Source organism: Pleurodeles waltl, chromosome 8 (assembly GCF_031143425.1).
Source record: "Pleurodeles waltl isolate 20211129_DDA chromosome 8, aPleWal1.hap1.20221129, whole genome shotgun sequence".
Lineage (NCBI taxonomy): Eukaryota > Metazoa > Chordata > Amphibia > Caudata > Salamandridae > Pleurodeles > Pleurodeles waltl.
In genome coordinates this window covers 44,783,238-44,795,981 of record NC_090447.1, presented here as the reverse complement: position 1 = coordinate 44,795,981, position 12,744 = coordinate 44,783,238, and the positions used below count along the sequence as shown (strand labels likewise).

The 12,744-nt window shown below is 44.2% G+C and overlaps 1 long non-coding RNA gene across 1 annotated transcript; it reads left to right on the top strand.

Moving 5' to 3' along the window:
• Positions 1–6,588: 6,588 nt before the first annotated feature.
• On the top strand, positions 6,589–12,430 carry LOC138249033 (uncharacterized). The gene is made up of 3 exons (XR_011194685.1): positions 6,589–6,686; positions 10,200–10,259; positions 11,493–12,430. It is a non-coding gene; the product is annotated as an uncharacterized lncRNA (long non-coding RNA).
• Positions 12,431–12,744: the final 314 nt, after the last annotated feature.

Genomic DNA, 12,744 nt, shown 5'->3' with positions numbered 1-12,744 from the left:
ACACCAATACCCTGGGTACCTAGGTACCATATACTAGGGACTTATAAAGGGGCTCCAATGTGCCAATTAGAAATGGTAATTGTAGTCACTAGCCTATAGTGACAACTTTAAAGGCAGAGAGAGCATGAGCACTGAGGTTCTGATTAGCAGAGCCTCGGTGACACAGTTAGGCACTACACAGGCATACACATTTAGGTGAAAATGAATATCAGTATGGCAACAAAAAGCTAAACTTAGCCGCAAACCTCTATGGTGTTATAATGTACTGTGGGTGCTCATACACATGTGCATATTGTTGCCAAATATGTCTTACTGGAAAAGACACCTTAACCAGTATAGAGAAACACAAAGAAAAAAGCATGTGGAGCACTACGAAGCTATGTATAGTTATTACCATACTAAAATGAAGTCATATAAATACAATCTAAACAAGGAAAGCACAGATGCAATTATATACATGTGTAAAATACAAACAAATGAATACAGTCTTTTTGGAAAGGGTTGAACAGATACATTATAGGATGCAGTCTATTACAAACAAATATTTAATTATATACCAAAAAAAAAAAGATTTCAAAACACCTTCGACAACATTAAACATATAAACTTGACAGCACACATTAGACGTACAAAAATTGAAAACAGACACTACAAAAAATGTCAATAATGAATCAATACAGAAATAGTCCTGTTTCTAATAATTGATTCCAGTCCCAAAATTAGAATTCAGTCACGAATAAATCCATCCAAAATAGTATAGTTCATTCTGATTTGGAAAAAACAATCCAGAACTTCATCCGACACGTGTTTCGTCCTATTCAGGACTTTATCAAGGCTGAATAGACAGTAACAGAAATTATAATATGAATTAATAACAATTAAGATAATTCGAAGATGTCCTTGATAAAGTCCTGAATAGGACGAAACACGTGTAGGTATATTAACAGTGGCAAGTTGTTGGGTTTATTATAACTTTTAAATTGATACTAGACATGCCATATTTTTCTTCATATGGAAAAGAAGACTTAATTCTTTTAAAATAAAGGCCCTCATTCCGACCCTGGCGGTTTCAAACCGCCAGGGCCGGGTTACACGGAAGCACCGCCAACAGGCTGGCGGTGCTTCCTGGGCTATTCTGACCGCGGCGGTAAAGCCGCGGTCAGAAAAGGGGATCCGGCAGTTTCCTGCCGGATTACCCCTGGCCCAGGGAATCCTCCATGGCGGCGCTGCTTGCAGCGCCGCCATGGGGATTCCGACCCCCTTCCCGCCAGCCTGTTCCTGGCGGTAAAACCCACCAGGAACAGGATGGCGGGAACGGGTGTCGTGGGGCCCCCTAACAGGGCCCCACAAAGATTTTCACTGTCTGCTTAGCAGACAGTGAAAATCGCGACGGGTGCTACTGCACCCGTCGCACCCCTGCAAACCAGCCGGCTCCATTCGGAGCCGGCTTCCTCTTTGCAGGGGCTTTCCCGCTAGGCCGGCGGGCGATCTTTTGGAGATCGCCTGCCGGCCCAGCGGGAAAGTTAAAATGACCTCCGCTGTCATTTGACCGTGGTGCGGTCTTTGGGTGGTTTCCGCCCAGAGGGCGGCGCCCGCCGCCCGCCGGGGTCGGAATGACCCCCAGAGTCTCCTCATGTAGCCTATGGAGCCTATTCACTACAATAGGGCAAAACAAATGTAGCCATTTTTACCTCACCATGTTTCTAAAACATCTTTTATAAGGTCCCTGCTTATAGTTACACTGCACCCAACCCTGGGGCTACCTAGGGCACAACTTAGGGGCTACTTATATGGAAAAATAAGGTAGCTTAAGACTTCTAATTCCAAAGTCGAATTTGGGGTTAACTTTGACTTAAAAGCAGCCAGCAAGGCAGACCTGCCTTTAAAATGACACTGGGCACCACAGCAGTACACCTACGGTTGTCCTACCTATGCTGGGGCTCCTTAACTTACATGCCCTACCATATACTAGGAACATATAAGTAGTTTGACACAGCAAATTATAATTTGCCTAATTTGCATAATCATTTTAATCTGAGCACAGGCCCTTGGATTATTTAGCAGTGCCCAGGGCACCATCAGAGTCAGAAAATCAACAGCATAAGTGAAAACATAGGGGCAAAACGTTAGGGGGTTTCTGCAATCAGCCCAGTTTTCCCACAAGCACACATATTACACAGGTCTGTCATGTTGCAACTTGACAGCAGTCACATTGTAACTCCATGTGATGAATGTTATCCAGATGTCAGGCCTTGGTAGGACAAGAGTAGTCAGTACCTACAACAGCAGGTCAGTGTCAGCTGTGTGACAACGTACTGATCCTCATTATGACCCGGGCATTCTGAAGACCGCCAAGGCCGCTGTGGCGGTCTCACCACTCATGGGCCAGCAGTGAAGACCACCATATTACGAGGTCCCTGCCGGTCCTGCTGCTTTTCTGCAGTCCGCAGTGCTGGAGGTGAGCACTTCCAGCATGGCGGACCCTGCAATACCGCGAACAGTATTACAAGGCGAGAGACTGCCAGCATTTTTCTGGTGGTTGCACCACCAGCTAAATGCTGGCAGTCTTGCATCCTGGCAACAGGAATAAGCATTCCTGTCACCAGGGCACACTCGCACACACACCCTCAGACCTCTATGCATGCATCAACACACTCCTCCATACAAACACACCTACATGCGCCCACGCAAACGTGACATACACCCCATTCACACTCACACACATACACCTCTGTACGCATGCATACACTCCCCCCTCCACATGGCATTCACACACCCCACTCACCCCATTCACAGAAACATACATGCACCCCATTCACCCACGCATTCACAGAAACATACAAGCACCCCATTCACCAACGCATTCACAGAAGCATGCACACACACCCATTCACCCACGCATTCAACACCCCCTTCCCTGCATTCATACATTTATACACACATGCATGCATTCAACACCCCCTCCTCCCCGCATTCAAACATTCATACACACACTCACAGACACACAAATTCAACACTACTTCCTCCCTACATTCCCGCAGACACCACACACACTCACACAACACCCTCCACCCTCCTACCCCCCTACTCTGTTGAATGATCAACTTACCTTGTCCATCGAGGAGGTCGTCCGGCAGGGTACGGGTCCTGGCACTTCCACCGTCGGCAGTGCACCGCAATCAGGACACCGCCACTGCTCGTAATATTGTGGGCAGCATCCTTTTGGCATTGTGTAGCGGTGCCGGCGGTGGAACAAACTCTTCACTGCCACCCGCCAACATGACTGATGATGGATTCCAACCTGACATCTAGTGGAAATCCCTCAGCAGTAATAATATGGTAGTCTTAAGACCGCCAGCACTGCTGGTTATCTGGAAGCCGCGGCTTTGGCGGTCTTGTGATAAGAACACCTGAATCGTAATGAGGGCCAATATCTTCATGTCGCAACCACAAGTGACAACCCATATCATTCCCCCTCAGTGGCACTCACATCTATGATAAATACGTGTGACATACAGAGGACACTGCATCAGTATGTCTAGGTCTGTCTTACTCAAATAAGTAGTTATCTCCCGTGTATGTCAAACAATGTTATACCATGTGTCATACCCTTGGCAATATCCATGTGTCTATCAGGAGGCAGACATATTTGCACATGCACGTGTTATCCATAGCTGGCAGGACTATTAGTATAATCCATCCACTCACATTGTGCATCTGACAAAAGATGTTGGCAGCAGCTGTGTGTCAGTGCCCATGTAAAACACACACATATTGAAGGACAGCTGAGACACTCCTGTACTGAACTGGCACAGCCACTTGGTGGATGTTATTCACTCATCTTGACTTGAATACAATGGATATGCTATTGTAAATATTGCTTGCCCTGTAGAAAATTCCATGTTCATTGGCAAATATCATGTGGACAAAATACTGTGACATACATGAAGGACTGGACAGCGAGGATGAGGAAGATGAGGAGCAAGAAACAATTGTCCAAACAGTGCCAGCAACGTGACAATTGAGGCCTACAGTATACTATCCGGCTTCATCAGGTGGGAATGTCTACACAACCTTGATGATTGACTCCACAAAACAAAATTGTAGATATGTAAGACCACACACATAAGTGCACACATTGTGTAGGCTGTTTAACATGTCAGTGACACAGTCAGCAAGTCCACCAGTGTGCTTGCCCAGCACAAACAAGCATTGGTGATGCATGTGGGAACTGACAATATCTGTACCCTGGGTCTGCAGACATGTCCCTGTACCACTATCTACCAATAGAGTGCCAATGCAATAAACTCACATATACCAATTCGAGTCACAGACTCATGTAAGTCCCTAGTAGATAATAGCCGAAGGCCTACATAAATTCCCTCTAAGTCCCTAGTAGATAATAGAGTAAGGCTGACATCAACAACCCGTAAGCCCCTAGAAGATAGCAGGGTAAGGCAGACATAAATCCCCTGTAAGTCCCTAGTAGGTAATAGGGCAAGGTGGACATCAACAACCTGTAAATCCCTAGGAGATAATAGGGCAATGCAGACATAAATGGCCTGTAAGTCCCTATTAGATAATAGGGCCAGGCTGACATCAACAACCTGTAAGTCCCTTGTAGGTAATAGAGCAGGGGAGTGGAGTTATCCCTGTCTGATTGCAGCCCTACCGTGCACACTGTGCGCTACAAGGGAATTATGTGCAAAACTATGTGGTGAGACATTGTATTGTCAAATTGTATTTTGAAAAAACATTGTCACAAAATGCAACCTTAACCTCCCCCCTAAGTGCCCCAGGCTCTGTGTGGTCCACAATTGTGAACATGGACAAATGCTAAGATGAACCATAGAGCATGGTGTTTGGATAAACCACCTATTAACACTTACAAACAGTAGTGATGTATCCACATAGGGTAACATGGTCACTGATATGAGGAAAGGTATTCTACTGAAGGTGCTCTAAGACCCATGAATGGATCATGAAGATTGTTGCACTGATATCCCAGACATACCACTGTAGTAGGCAGAAGAATCATACATGAAAAACACAAACCAACCACATGCTTTGCATGACTATCACATCCATGCCACAGGTGTGTCCAGCACATGCCAACACTTGCCTGCATGGGAAACTGTACATTATCCATGTTTCATGACAGCCTGATGTCTGCTCCTTTGGACACAAATTAGATTGGAACACAAATGCACTGCCATAGAAGGTGTAAGCTGGCCACAATCCAGCGAATGTCAACAGCATCCCAGGACATACTCTTAGCAAGGGTATCATGTGAATTAATATGTGAAGCACATTTGTCAGCTATCCTTAGCTGTGTGGCTACAGAAACTGTGGAAATGTGCCATCTGTGTAGTCTGATCCCAATAATGCATGTACTCTCACATATGTACACTAACAGTAAACATATTGTACACATAGGAAGACAGGAAGGTGGTTAATAGTAAAGCTAATGGTCTGTAAATGAGATCACCACATTTGCCAGCACCATACATTTTAAACACCACCCAGCCTGATATCTGTACTTTGGGACACAGCACATATTGTTTGACATGTGCACAGTCTCATATGTGGGTGTATGGGCCACATTCCATGGCCAGTCCATGGCATCCCTGGGGGTTAACTAATCAATGGACTGAGGTGCCAACACATAGGAACATATTAAAAAGGAACTGGTGCATCGGCTATGATGTGCTGGTTTCCTTGAACTGCCTTGTGCCCCCCCTAATGACACTGTGGTAGTGCTGTATTTACAAATACAGTGCACCATGGCGCTTGTTAGCGCAACTGTTCTAAAAATGTGGGTGCAGTTGTGGCCCTTTGCTGGATTAGTGCCAAAAACAGTTACGCTAGGCTAGTAAAGCTCAAGAAGGGCCATAGGACATAGCATTAGCGTCAGTCTAACGGCTACCGTGGGCAGCCACTGAAAGATGATGCTAGAATGGTGCAATTAAATCTTGTAACTTTCCCTGTGCAATTGTTTTTGGGCCCTCCTTGTGGGGAACTCCCACCTAGCATACATCATGCTTGGCACAGATATGATGTGGCTCAATGGGTTTACAAAGTGGCACAATGACTGTTGGTATGTATAATATGCTAAAATGAAGGCTGCCATATGGATAGGGCAGCAGATATATAGATCAACTACCTCTTTTCTAGTTTTTGTACATATTTTGGATTTCCTGGATAAAATGCCTATGTTAACATTGCTTAATGCATATGCCCTAAGTAAAAGGTGTCCATCTATGAGTGGCAGGTTAGTTCCTCCAATCTTTCAAAGAGATCATTGATTCCGGTCAGATGTGATCGAATGGTTATTTTCAGCGTTTTATTGGAATGGAGAGTAAGCCACTGAACCTTTGGGTTTGAACAATGTTTGTTTTTGATACTAGGTTTTTTAACGAATATATTGTAAGAACATAAAATCGTCCTTTCAAAGGATGATAGGGGTCGCAATATCCTTAGATTCTGTTCTAAGATGGCGCCCATGGAAAACCAAGGTGCACGTGGATGAGCTTCTATGACGTAGCGTGTCCGAGTTAAAAAGTATCTCGCCTGCGACGCAGAGTTTTTTCAAGATTTCAGGCTCATAGAAGGGGGTTCGCTCACGTTCCAGCGTGAGAACGGAATGTACACACAGACTTGCTTACTTTACACGGCGTCGTAGACCCGTAAGTAATTTTTTGTTGCTTCTTAGCAAACATTATTCTATTGCAGCTGTTATTGCAGTTATTGAATAGATATTATATCAATTACATTCTCGGGTGTGTGTTAACGAATAACGCACCTTGTAACCGGGAGAGCATAAGAGACATCTGGTTAACCCGTTCCAGGTAATGGTTGGGATAAGTGAATTTGCAAGCAACTTAAGCACAAGGGTACAGGAGCACACATATTTCACTATTGATTTTTCAAAACATGAGCTTCATTAGGTGGGTGCCTCTATAGTAAATTACTCACAATGGGGTGCACAGCAGTGATCCTTATTTAGCCTTACTTTTTAACAGTACTTTTTTCATTTTTTTGATTTTTAGCATTTTTTCGGCGGTAGAAATTATAAAAGGTCAATGATAGACATTTTTAACAATTATTATTTCTCTGGGGATTCATGATTATTGTTTGTTTGTATTTAGGTTTAATAGGTATTGTTGTCTCCATTGGTTCTGATGAGGCCCAGAAGAGATGGGGCCGAAACGCGTCAACAATGTGTTTATTGTGAGGTTGTAAGAAATATTAAGTAACCAAGGACTATATTACACATTATCTCAAAATAAGAGAAGGAAAACGTCTATAGAGTAAGATATGTGCCTTTATATGTACAACCATCACTGAATTGTGGAATTGTGTTTAATGGAATTGTGAACCAACCTTTTGGAGAGCAATGATATTGTTATTTATGGAAAGCAATAAGATTGTTATTTTGGATTTTGTGTACAAATGCATGTAAATGTTAGCTGGTTTGTGAATGAGATGGTTTGTTTTCTATGTTTTCTTGTCTATTTCTTATGAATATTATGAATAATTTCAGAAATTAAGTTTCATTACTAATGGGTGGATTTGGAACCCCGTTTAGGATGAATTAATTTGTTATCTTTTCCTACTAGTTTACCACATGTACATTTTTGGATGTACTTTGGGACACAGCACATATTGTTTGACATGTGCGCAGTCTCATATGTGGGTGTATGGCCACATTCCACCTACCGTGGGCAGCCACTGAAAAATGATGCTAGAATGGTGCAAAAAAATCTTGTACCTTTCCCTGTGCAATTGTTTTTGGTCCCTCCCTGTGGGGAACGCCCATCTTGCATACATCATGCTTGGCACAGATATGATGTGGCGCAATGGGTTTACAAAGTGACACAATGCCACTTTGAAAATATGGCGCAGGAGAGGGCCTGTTTAGGGCCTGTTTAGTGCCACTGTACCGTAAAAATGAATGCTGTTACGGATGTGCTAAGGGGTGCACGGGGCTTGTAACTGTGACCCATTGTTGGCACAATGAAGTTGTCATTACCATGACTCATAGGAAATGTGGCCTCTGCATTGTCTGGTCCTAGTAAGGCCTGTACCGACACCCATGTAGACTTTCAAGACATACCTTGGACACATTGAAAAAGAATAGTATGTTGAACTCAAATATTCAAGGGAAACCCATCACTACACCTGACCGAATACATTTAAAAAGAATCTCCATACGACACCAGACATCTTTGCACATATTGCAGTCCTTGCATCAAAAAAATTGCAGCATTGCCACAATGCGTGTTTTCTGAAGGCATTGTATCTGCCACATATTGTGCATCCCATGAAACGCATTGGAACTGGCTAATGTTGAGACAGAAAAAGTCACACGCTGGTGGATAGCTTAAAAAGAATGACGCATTGTCAAAACGTGACACATCTTCACAGGAAGTGATGTAATGGACCTGCCATGCTGCACACCAGGAATTGCAATATTACTTTCCTTTTCTTTTACAGACACAGGGGGTCATTCTAACCCTGGCTAAAATGACGGAAGCACCGCCAACAGGCTGGCGGTGCTTCCCAGCCCATTCTGACCGCGGCGGTAAAGCCGCCTTCAGAAAAGGGGATCCGGCGGGAACCCCTTGCTGGGCTGAATCTGACCCCCTTCCCGCCATCCGGTTTTTACCGCCAGGAACAGGATGGCGGGGAACGGGTGTCGTGGGGCCCCTGGGGGCCCCTGCACTGCTCATGCCACTGGCAGTGCAGTGCAGGGGCTCCCTCACAGGGCCCCAGCATGATTTTCACTGTCTGCTTAGCAGACAGTGAAAATCGCGACGGGTGCAACTGCACCCGTCGCACCCTTGCAACACCGCCGGCTCCATTCAGAGCCGGCTTCTGTGTTGCAGGGCCTTTCCCGCTGGGCCGGCGGGCGCTCCCTTGGCGGGCTTCCGCCGGCCCAGCGGGAAAGTCTGAATGGCCTCCGCGGTCTTTTGACCGTGGAACGGCCAAATGGCAGTGACCGCATGGCGGGCGGCTACCGCCGCCCGCCGCGGTCAGAATGACCGCCACAGTCTTTTTGTCTGTGTTGGTGAGAGAAGGTGCTTTTGAGAGCTGTGCTAGAGAGTGGTGTTAGAGGTGTCTTTTATGCTGCCTTTTTTCCCAATAGTGTCCCTGACATCTCTTTTGTCCTGTATATTTGTTATTTGTATTGTGTTGTGATTGTATTGTCAGGTGTCTCTGGGGTAGTTCTATAAGTTGGGTTTGTTAGGGTAGTTTGGGTACATTTGTGTTGGGTTAAGGGTACCGTCAGTTACTTTAAGGTAATGTCAGGGAAGGGAAGGGCACATCACCTCAGTGCAGAGAAAATGAGTGGCTTCCTATAGCTGGTGGCACATTACCTCCCCAGTATGGAAGCCATAGGGGGCAGAGTCATACAGAGCTACCAGACGGAGAAACAGAAGATGTGGTGGGGGAAGGTCCTCTTGCAAATGAACTGCATCTTAAAGATCAAGTGCACTGCCCGGCAACTGAAGCATTGCTGGGCAGATATTGTCAGCAGGGAACATCTGCCCTGGACCACTGTTTTACAATTGCAAGTCCAAGTCTGTTGGATATAGGGCCTCTATTAAGACAAAAGTCAAGTAGTGTGTTTGTGTAAAGCAGCAACCATGACAACGGCAGCACTGCACCGTTAAGGAGACAAAATGCATATTCTTGTCCTTGTCCCCTGGGTTTTGGCATCAAAATCCACTGTTCACCAATGCCAACACAACTGTGTCATGGTGGAAGGGTAAATGGTTATCAGGAAAACATGTCCATGTCCACTAAGTGCCTGACTACTGTTGTATGTTGTATAGTCATGTACATTTGATTTTCAAAATCACGCAGGAGTAAAGGGAGTCATGGTTGAGTGTGTCATGGGAGTCATGTATGTGCAGAGTGTCAGTTAGCTATGCTTGAAAAATGTTGCCGTAGGAAGTTATCTAGAAAAATGTAACAATATAGCAGAGACATGTATGTCAGGTCCCAGCACATTTGTGTACATGTCAGCCTGGCCTACTAATGTATGACACTGAGACATGTATAATGACCTAGTTGAGTATTCACCAACATAGGTATACTATGTCCATTAGCAAATAATGTCTGATGTGCAGTAGTTGTCCATAATGTAATTTGTGCAACATTCAGAGTGCTACGTCTTATGTTCCTTCTTGCAGGTGGACCCCAGCTGTATACATTTGGAGAGGTGGCACGCTTTGCAGACCCAGATGCAACTAGTGAGTCACAATGTGTATGTGTAAAGTGTAGTGCAGGTGTTGTTTGTTTGGTTGTATGTTGTATGCAATACCATGAACCAAGTCATTGTATGCTACTACAAACATTGTAGGTTAAAGTGGATATGTACTGTATGGTAGCAGTTGTGTGTAGAATGTACATCCCAAGAAAATAACATAATTTATGGCCAAAGGTGTAGCAAGGACAACAGAGTTGTTGGCCATGGTACATGAGTCCAAGAACAGTGATGACAATATGGACATGTGGCCGAAGTAAAGGGTCCTACACATGTATGCAGGGTGGCAAGATGTTCACTAAACATGTCACTGATATGTGTGCCACGTGTATCACAAAGTAACTCAGGTCATGGTGTGATTCATGACAATTGTGAATAGTTCCCTAAGATTAACAGGGCAGTGGTCAACATACTATACTTGAAAATGCTAAAGTTTTAACCACCATTGTGGTGTGATGCCCTGTTATCTGTGTCGTAGGTTGCAACATTGTCATCCTCACAGATCTGTTCATGTGTGTTTGGCCAGCGGGATGTCCTTGCTACATTGATATGCGACATGCCATCACCCACAACATCATCTGCTCATGGTGGTCCAGATAGTGTCCATGATGTGATGGAAAAATCATCACACAATGTAAAGCATTAGCCAGTGCTGTTCCAAGATCCCTGTGCAGATGAGGTGTAGGGCATACATGCATCCACATATGAGCTGGTGGTGCTGAGGGCTGTTGTGCAACATGCTGACCATTTATTTGGACACATATACAGCCAATGGGCAGCATAGTGGGAGGAATAAAGTTACTCTGAGACTATGCATCAAATCATGGCACAGCTCACTAGAATTACTTAGATGCCAATGGATCTGTGACCACTTGCGCAAGCATGAGGGTCATTGATGAGCGATCCAGCATTATGAGAATGACCTACCATGTTCACATGGCTGATGTGTATGACAATCTTAGTCAATGGTGACATGTTCTTCGAATATTTTTGAAGATGGTTCAGTGTTTATGTGCAACAATAGCTAGCCTTGATACCTTGGGCATGAGCAATGTGGAGATGATGGTTGGTGTGCAGATGTGTGTTCCCCCTGCCCTTCGGGATGACATTGTGATTTGTGCTGGCCAACGTGTAACAACTGCAGATGGTGTATTCATTGCATGCTTGTTTTTAATTTGCCTAATATACAATTGACTGACATGTACCATTCATGTTTCAGCTGCTAACATGTCCACATCCTAAAGGACCCAATTCGAAAGTGTGTGGAATGTTACCACCACATACGCCAGGTCTCAAAGGGCTACTGGAAGATGTGGCACATACATGAAAGGAAGCGTGCAATGGGGTCATGGAGAGCATTCCCTCAATGGGGTCCACCCAAGGATCCCTCCACCTCGAGGACCCACACAGCAGGCATGTCTATGGTGAAAGCTAAGGCTACTTCTGCAGGGGCAGGACCTTCTACATCTGCAACAAGTGCCCATCAGGTTCAATGGCTTCACCAACAATAGAGGAACCACCATATGGGCAGGAATTCCGCACACTACTGGCCAACCAAAAATACTGCATAGCCAGGCTGGAACACCAGAATGAACAGATACTGAAAATACTCTGTGAGATGAGGGCTCGCGTGATGAGGCTCTGAGGTGGACATTGTTCCTGTAACAGTGCACATCCCTTCTCATTGTATATATTTTTTGTATAAGTTGGTGTATATTTAGATAGTTAGGGTTTGTTAAGATAACGTAGTTGTAGGACTTAGTAGTAGTTTTTCATAGAGGTGAGTTTTATGGTCACTCTTCTTTGTTTATGTTGTGGGGTGATGTTTAGGGTATGTGTTTATAAAAAATATAATAATACCAAAAAAATAAACACAAATGAAAAAAATAAAAATGCTTGTTCACACCATATATTTAGATAGTCAATGTTTAGCTGAGGTTACTGTTGTCCTTGTCAATAGATTTATATTAAGGGGGGTGGCGGGGTTGATGGTAATCATGTGGCGTTAGACCTATATTATAAGTAGAGTTAAGATTAGTTAATTTTAGGAATTAGTTAGGCTAGGAGAATGTAGTTTATGTTAGTATAGTTTGTTTAGTCAGAATAGGGTTTTTAGGCTAAGATTAGTAGGTTAAATAAATCTTGTTTTTTAGATTAGTAGGTTAATTAAATCTTGGTTTTTTCCTAATGTATGGTCTCCATCATGACTTACTGTGTAGGTGGTAGCATGTCTGCACAGGTCATGTTAGGCACATGCCTTTGCAAGCAGTAGTTAGTTACATGTGTGGCTGTGTGTATCCCCTATGGTCAAGTTCCTGTCAGGTTGGCAATGGTGTCACATCATTAACTTCAGACATCTTTCAGCTATGTACATGACTCTCTAATGTGCATGGATACACATCCTAAAACAGGTATTCATACAGCATTTGTTTGTATTGTGAAGTAATGTGACTTCAGTCAGTGTGTGTGGC